General features: G+C 44.0%; 1 pseudogene; it reads left to right on the forward strand.

Annotated features, from left to right (window-relative positions):
* Positions 1 to 809: 809 nt before the first annotated feature.
* Positions 810 to 927, forward strand: LOC126238514 (5S ribosomal RNA; annotated as a pseudogene).
* Positions 928 to 8,177: the final 7,250 nt, after the last annotated feature.

An 8,177-nucleotide genomic window follows, 5' to 3' on the forward strand; every position in this document is an offset into this window, starting at 1 on the left:
ACGACGCGTCATTGCAGTCTACAGTGCCAGTAAACGTGAAAGTGATTTGTGTTATCGTTAACAGTACAATATTTTTGTTAGTAGCTAATTTCGTAATTGAAAAAAAAATAAAACGTGTTGAAATGACGCAGTCTGCCCCGACAGCTGAGTGGACAGCGAGGCGGTCTGTCAAGCCAAGGGGCCCGGGTTCGATTCCCGGCTAGGTCGGAGATTTCCTCCGCACAGGGACTGGGTGTTGTGTTGTCCTCATTATCATTTCATCATCATCAGTGGAAGGCAACGGGAAACCATCACTGGAATCACTTACCTAGACGCTCATGCGGTGGACCTGTCTGACGAGGCTTCCCCATGAGCAGACCTGCCGTAAGGCAGAACACACAGTTAAGTTATATGATGCAGACAATGAATTGAGAGTAATAGCACATGCAGAAAAACATCGAAGTACAGCAACTGAGCGGCATTAAGGCCCTCCACCAACCATTCGCTGTTGGCAGGCTAGTAAAGAAGAACTGAAAAAAATGAGGAAGAGTAAATGTGCAAATAGAGGACTGATTTCAAAATGGTCAAAACTAGAAGATGACATACTGAAAGCGATTCAAGGACACGGTCAAAATGGCATTCGAATTAATACAAAAATGATTCAAACATACGTTGATAAGTTAGCTCTACAATGGAACTTAACAGACTTAATGGGTAGGGTTGGTTGGTGCTACAGGTTTATGAACCGTCACGGGCTTAACTTAGCATGCGTAGCTCAGAAAATACACAAGAGTGTGAAGAGAAAATATTATCTTTCCATCGCTTTATTGGGCAACGGCCTTGCCGCAGTGGATACACCGGTTCCCGTCAGATCACCGAAGTTAAGGGCTGTCGGACGTGGCCGGCGCTTGGATGGGTGACCGTCAGGGCGGCCATGCGCTGTTGCCATTCTTCGAGGTGCACTCAGCCTCGTGATGCCAATTGAGGAGCTACTTGACCGAATAGTAGCGGCTCCAGTTAAAGAAAGCCATCATAACGACCGGGAGAGCTGTTTGCTGACCACACGCCCCACCTATCCGCATCCTCAACTGAGGATGACACGGCGGTCGGATGATCCCGATGGGCCACTTGTGGCCTGAAGACGGAGTGCTATTGCTTTATTATTCAACATCGAAAGAAAACCAGTGCGAAACAAAGCCAAATAGAAAATATGGACGAAACTGCCCTGACATCTGATGTGCTGAGTAACAGAATTGTTGTTGTAAAGATACGAAATCTGTAGCTACAAAAACAAGTGGACAGGAAAAATATGCTGCACTGTTGTCCTTTCGTTCTGTGCTGACAGTGGTAAACTTGATCCAACGATCATTTTCAACCTCAAAACAATGCCAAACCCTTCCGAAATACCGCCAGGTGTTGTTCACGTACGTGGAAAGGGTTGGATGGACGAGTGTGGTAGGAAATTATAGATTAACAGAGTGTGGGACAGAAGGGAAGGTGCTTTATTGAAGAAGAGTTCTCTTCTTGTGCTTGATTAGTTTAGTAGTCATTTAAAAATTTCTGTGTGAGAGAAATTGAAACAGGAAAATACAGAGCTCGCTGTTATTCCGGTTGGACTTACTTCACTATTGCAGCCTCTTCATGCTTCGATAAATTAACCATTTCAAGTGTATATGAAAGAGGAGTAGAACAAATGGATTATGGATGAAACCCAACATCAATGCACGTGGAAGGGTGCTTCAAGACGACCTACTATCAAACAAGTGTGTCAGTGAATAAAAGAATCATCGTCTAGAGTGAGAGAAGACGTTATTGTTAAACAATTCAAGAAGTGCGGCATAAGTAAGAGTCTAGATGGCAGTGAAGACCGCCTGCTGTATGAAAAGGACGACGATAACGACGAAGAGGAACAATATAGGCCAGCCGGTGTGGCCGTGCGGTTCTAGGCGCTTCAGTCTGGAACCGCGCAACCGCTACGGTCGCAGGTTCGAATCCTGCCTCGGGCATGGATGTGTGTGATGTCCTTAGGTTAGTTAGGTTTAAGTAGTTCTAAGTTTTAGGGGACTGATGACCTCATCAGTTAAGTCCGATAGCGCTCAGAGCCATTTGAACAATTTTTGAACAATATAGAACGTAGTTTATTCGTCTCATAACGTACAGTTACAAATCAAAGATTTTTGTACTGGACACGCGTCAAATTACTTTAAAAAATAAGGTTATGAGGTTGTAAGAAGTAGAAGAAGAAGATGATGATGATGATGATGGAGAAGGAAAAGAAAATTCAAATGAAGATTTTCAGGGATCTTAAGGTCAATCCTTTTATAAACTAAGAACTTTTTTTAGCCTGGCTTCGCAGTCTAATAACAAAAATTGTACAAATGTTATTTTTTTTAAATTACTTGAAAATAAAATGCGTCTTATAGTTCGTAGCGTCTTCTAATCGGTAAAATACGGTATCGCTACTAACGGATGCATCTACATACTGCCGACTGCACAGATGTTCACTGTTTACCACTTGAGCCTAAGATGATCTGGAGGATTGCATACATCGAAAATTTTTGTACATTTCTTGTGAATAATATCTTACAGTTATACACAGTGCAACTAAATTACCTTTGCAGACTTTCAGTATGGAGTCCTGCCCACTCCTCAGACTCGGTGGAGAGAAGGGGTGCAGAGAGAGGGTAGGTGTGGAAAAAAAAGAGGATGCCTAAAGGATACTGCGTTCTCAGAATGACATAAAACATTTCAAGGAAATCACATGAATAGTTTTAATTACAATAAAGAAATTTATTTTTTCTTTATTGAATTTCTATTTCCCCCTGAAGGGAGCGGGCTGGCAGCAGCTTAGTACGCTGCTCTACAGCCTACAGACTTTTTAAAAACGTAAGAAGAAAAGAAACAATAAAATCAGGCGATAAAACGGTAACTTAAATTGTAAAACGGCGGAAAATTGTGGAAAGTTAAAACATAAAGCAAAGGGGTTGGCAAGGCTAATAAAATACAGAGGAAGCAGACAAGTAACATAGCAGACACACTATATAAAAAAAAAACATGGCGACAGTCTGGTTTCTGTTCGCAAGAGATATAAAAATCACACCCAGCGATAGCATGATGTCCGTTCACAACACTTCCCAAAAGACACACAACACTGAACACTCACTGTAAAACACTGCACAAAAATGTCGGCACAAAGATGACACTCCCTAGCCAAGGGCTGATAGGGTGGGGGGGGGGGGAACCTGGACAGATGAGGGGGAAAACAAGGAGAGAGGAGAGGAAAAAACGAAAAGGGGGGGGGGACCAAAGGAGGGAAAGGTAAGGAGGGAGAGGGGCAGGGCAGACGCGAGAGGGAATGGGAAAAGGCAGAGGAGGAAAATGCGAAAGGACTCGGTGGAGAGAAGGGGTGCAGAGAGAGGGTAGGTGGGGAAAACAAAGAGGATGGAAGGGAGGAGAGGGAGCCTGGGAAAAGGACAGAGGAAAGGAGGGGGAGTGAGGATCAGAGTCGATAGGAGGGATAAATGGAGGGAGAGAGAGCATCATCCGGGAGGGGGAGTTGATGGAAGCCACCTTGGGAAAGGTGATGAAGGGTGTAGAGATGGAGGGTGGGGGGACACAACAGTGAAGACGTGGCAGGGGGCGAGGATGTGAGAGGAGAGGAGCAACCAGGGGTGAGGGGAATAAAGAAGTTTGACATTACTTGTATTCATAAGAACGTATCGCAAACGATGGGCGAGATGCAATATAAATCAGAGTCCTTTGCTATATACAGTGGTCATGCAAGTTTGTCACACAGTTTTTGGAACACTAATAACTGCTATCATAGTGTTCCCTGCTAGGCCGGGCCTAGTCCTGTGCGAATACTGTGCTGTCTAGTACTGTTCGGCCGAGGCTGGCAGGAGCGGCGCTTATATTCTTTTCCTGTAGAGGCCGCTCCTGTCCTTGTGCGGCCCTAGTCAGCGGACGGTTGGCTGACGTCGAATCACAACCTTCTCTGCTCTTGTGTTCTTCATCTTCGTGCCGGCACTCGTCGACACGCCAGAATATTAAGGACCGGTTCCTTACACCAAAACACGAAAAAAATATCTAGTAACCATGGGCTCTGAAATGCTTACATTAAGAGCAAAGAGTACTTGTTCATCTTCGCTACCGTGAAACATATCTCTTCTATTACAAGCTCTCTTCTTTCCACATAGGGCGTACGTAGTATGGAACGAAACAAGCTTTCGGTAGAAGAGATGTGTTTCACACAATCGAAAATGAACAAGTGTTCAGAGATCTTAAGGTATGCATTTTAGTGCAAACGTTGGCTAGATTTTTTTGTTTTTTGTTTTTCGTGTTTGGTTTGAGCAACCTGTCTTCGAATTCGGCAAAGGGAATTTAGTTGCACCCCGTATACGTTGTGTATCACGTGTTACAATGAGTAAATGTGACATAACAGTTTCACAATCTGTACGTTGTATCCAACAGCAAATTACGTGTATTACAACAACAGATGTGACGACAGGAGTAAAATATGTAAAGATAACTAATATCTTACCCATCTACGCCTCTTTGTGAAACAAGCTACAGCCGCGTCCATCATGTACACTGCTTCCATCCACTTAAATGCTTTTTTTTTTGTTGTGTTTTAGTGTGAGAGTTTTTATGAAATGTGTTTTCTCGTTAACGTGTACATCTATTACAGGCTTGTGGGATTGTGATAGTTCAACCTTGTAATGTTTTTCCTACGTTCCTTCAATTCGTATATATGGTAGTCAAAGAAGCCAAACTGCTTGTTTAACAAATAAATTTTATCAGCAGCTTTCGGCGGTAAATTATGTCGTTCTTCAAATATTTACCAGCTGTGTGGCGCCACCTTCTGAAAACAGATTAGAAATAAGTTTGAGGCATGGACCTCGTCTCGTCTCTGTGACTGTCTAAGTTCTGAGGTAACTGATGAACCACACATCAAAATCGAAAGCATGTAAAACCAAGAAATTAAGAAAACATTGGACATGAGTTAGAGGCACAGTTGTGTAGAATTCAGCAGCTTTCCTACAGAAGCGTTAGATGCTCCCTTCAGATTACGCTGATTTCTGAATAAAAAATACGTTTCTGAATAAAAAGGAAATTGAAATGATATTTATCCCTGTCCCAACATTCCTTACGCAATTCAAGGAGATACTTTACGTGACGCATATACACTGAAGAGCCAAAGAACCTGGTACATCTGCTTAATGTCGTGTAGGGACCCCACGGCTGCTGCAAGGGCATAAGTGCTGAAACACAATGTGCATGGATTCGACTGATGTTTGATGGAATGCTGCAGGGAATTGACACCATGAATGGAACAGGGCTGTCCATAAATCCGTAAGAATACGAGGTAGTGGAGATCTCTTCTTAAGAGCACGTTGGAAGGAATCCCAGATGTGTTCATCTCTGGGGAGTATGGTGGCCAGCGAAAGTGTTTAAACTCGGAAGAGTGTTCCTGGAGCCACCCTGTAACAATTCTTGACGTGTGGAGTGTTGCAATGTCCTTCTGGAATTGCCCAAGTCCGTCGGAATATATAAAGGACATGAAGGAACGCAGATGATCACACAGGATGCTTACCTACGTGTAACCTGTCAAAGTCGTATCTAGACGTATCTGGGATCCCGTTACAGTCCAGCTGCACACGCCCTAAACATTACAGAGTCTAAACCAGCTTAAACAGTCCCCTGATGACATTTAGGATCCATGGATTCATGAGGTTGCCTCCGTACCCGTACACGTTCCATCAGCTCGATACAATTTGAAATGAGACTCATCCGACCAGGCAACATGTTTCCAGTCATCAACAGTCCAATGTCGGTATTGATGGGACCAGGCGAGGCGTGAAGCTTTGTGTCGTGGAGTCATCAAGGATATATACGAGTGGGCCTTCGGCTCCGAAAGCCTGTATCGATGATGTTCCGTTGAATGGTTCGCATGCTGACACTTGTTGATGGCCCAACATTGAATTCTGCAGCAATTTGCGGAAGGGTTGCCTTTCTGTCACGATGAACGATTCTCTTAAGTGTCGTTGGTCCCGGCCTTGCAGGATCTTTTTTCGACCGCTGCGACTTCGGAGATATGAGGTTTTACTGGATTCCTGATTTTAAGACACACTCGTGAAATGGTCGTCCGGGGAGACCCCACGTCACCCCAACCTCGGAGATGCTCTGTCCCATCGCTCGTGCGCCGACTATAACACTACGTTCACACTCGCTTAAATCTTGATAACCTGCCATTGTAGCAGGAGTAACCGATTTAACAACTGCGGCAGACCCTTTTTGTCTTATATAGGCGTTGCCGACCGCAGCGCCGTATTTCGCCTGTTTACACATCTCTGTATTTGAATACGCATGCCTATACCAGTTTCTTTAGCGCTTCCGTGTAAGTAGATAGGTATTTTAAATGCTTATATGCGTGTGCATGTGTAGCACAGTCTGTTAAACAAAAGCAACATGGGGACCAACTGATCGCGTTTTCATTGTGACATCCGAGGTCCCCTTCTCACGGGGTGAAACTTGCTGCTACAAATTTACTCCAGAGTTGGCTAGTCAAATCTCACAATTGCAGCCGCAGATATGTGCAGAATCTTTCGACGGACTACGAAACACATATGGCAGGAATGCTTGTGTCGATTCGAAACTTTCGGTGACTGTTTTCAGCAGCGTTATCAATTTGCAGATGGGTGTATCGTTTGGTGAAACTGGTCTATTTTACCCATATTAAAAGTTTATAAGGAATAAAGATCATGAGTCGACCATATGCTGTCCTGTCTCCACCACAACTTTTGATATTAAAAGCTTATGACAGTACACCGAGGTGACAAAAGTTATGGGATACCTTCTGATACCGTGTCGGACGTCCTTTCGCCCGACTTAGTGCAGAAACTCGGCATGGCATGGACAACAAGTCGTTACAAGTCTTATGTAGAAATATTGAGCCATGCTGTCTCTACAGTCATCCATAATCGCGAAAGTGTTGTCGGTGCAGGATTTTGTGTACGAACTGATCTCCAGATTATATATAACACACAAATGTTCGATGGGATTAATGTCGGACGATCTGGGAGGCCAAATCATTCACTCGAATTGTCTAGACTGTTTTTCAAACCAGTCGGGAACAATTGTGGCCCGGTTACATGCCACACTGTCATAAAAATTCCGTCGGTGTTTGCTGAAAATGGTCTCCAAGTAGGCGAACATAACTATTTTCAGGCAATGATTGGTTCAGTTGGACCAGAGGACCCGCTTCATTCCATGTAAGCACAGACCACGCGATTATTGAGCTACCATCAGTTTGTACATTGCCTTATTGATAACTTGGGTTCACGGCTCCATGTGGTCTGCACCATACTTGAACACTGCCATTAGCTCTTACCAACTGAAATCGGGACTCATCCGACCACGCCACGGTTTTCGAGTCGTCTACGATTCAACCGATGTGGTCACGAGCCCTGCAGAGGTGCTGCAGACGATGTCGTACTGTTAGTAGAGGCACCTGAGTCAGTCGTCTGCTGCAATAGTCCAATAGCGTCCAATATCGCGGCACTGTCATAACAGATATGTTCATCCTACGTCCCACGTTGATTTCTGCTGAACTTCAAGTAAAACCACCGCTGCTCTAGGTCATTAAGTGAAGACTGTGGGCCACTGCGTTATCCGTGGTCAAAGGTAGTGCCTGAAATTTGGTAGTCTCGGAATACTTTTGACGCTGTGGATCATGGAAGATTAAATTCCCTAAAGAATTCCGAAATGTAAACCTTTTCACAGGAATATCCTGAGTGCAAATGACAGCTCCGCCACTGCACTGCCCATTTATACCTACTGTACGCTATACTACCGCCAACTGCACATGTGCTTATCGCTACTCCTTAACTTTGTCAACTCAGTGTATGTCGTCGATGACATGAGAATTTTCAGGTTCTTTTCATTTGAGGAAGAATGTGATAAAGAAAAATTGTTTTATGTAATCACTCCCAGCACTTACCGTAATAGCCAGTCGCTGACTTTGTTCGTTGGCCAGAAAACCAACGGTGATATTCAGTTTGATAATCAACCAGAATCGGTGAGCTGTTTATTTCTGCTGTGTTATTTAGATTTGGAATTGATAGTTTCGCACATTAGTATGTCTTAAGGTTAGTTTCAGTTTATATAGGGATGGAAGGGAAAAATGGGGTTACAGGTCA

The sequence above is a fragment of the Schistocerca nitens genome, chromosome 2 (assembly GCF_023898315.1).
Source record: "Schistocerca nitens isolate TAMUIC-IGC-003100 chromosome 2, iqSchNite1.1, whole genome shotgun sequence".
NCBI classification, from domain to species: domain Eukaryota; kingdom Metazoa; phylum Arthropoda; class Insecta; order Orthoptera; family Acrididae; genus Schistocerca; species Schistocerca nitens.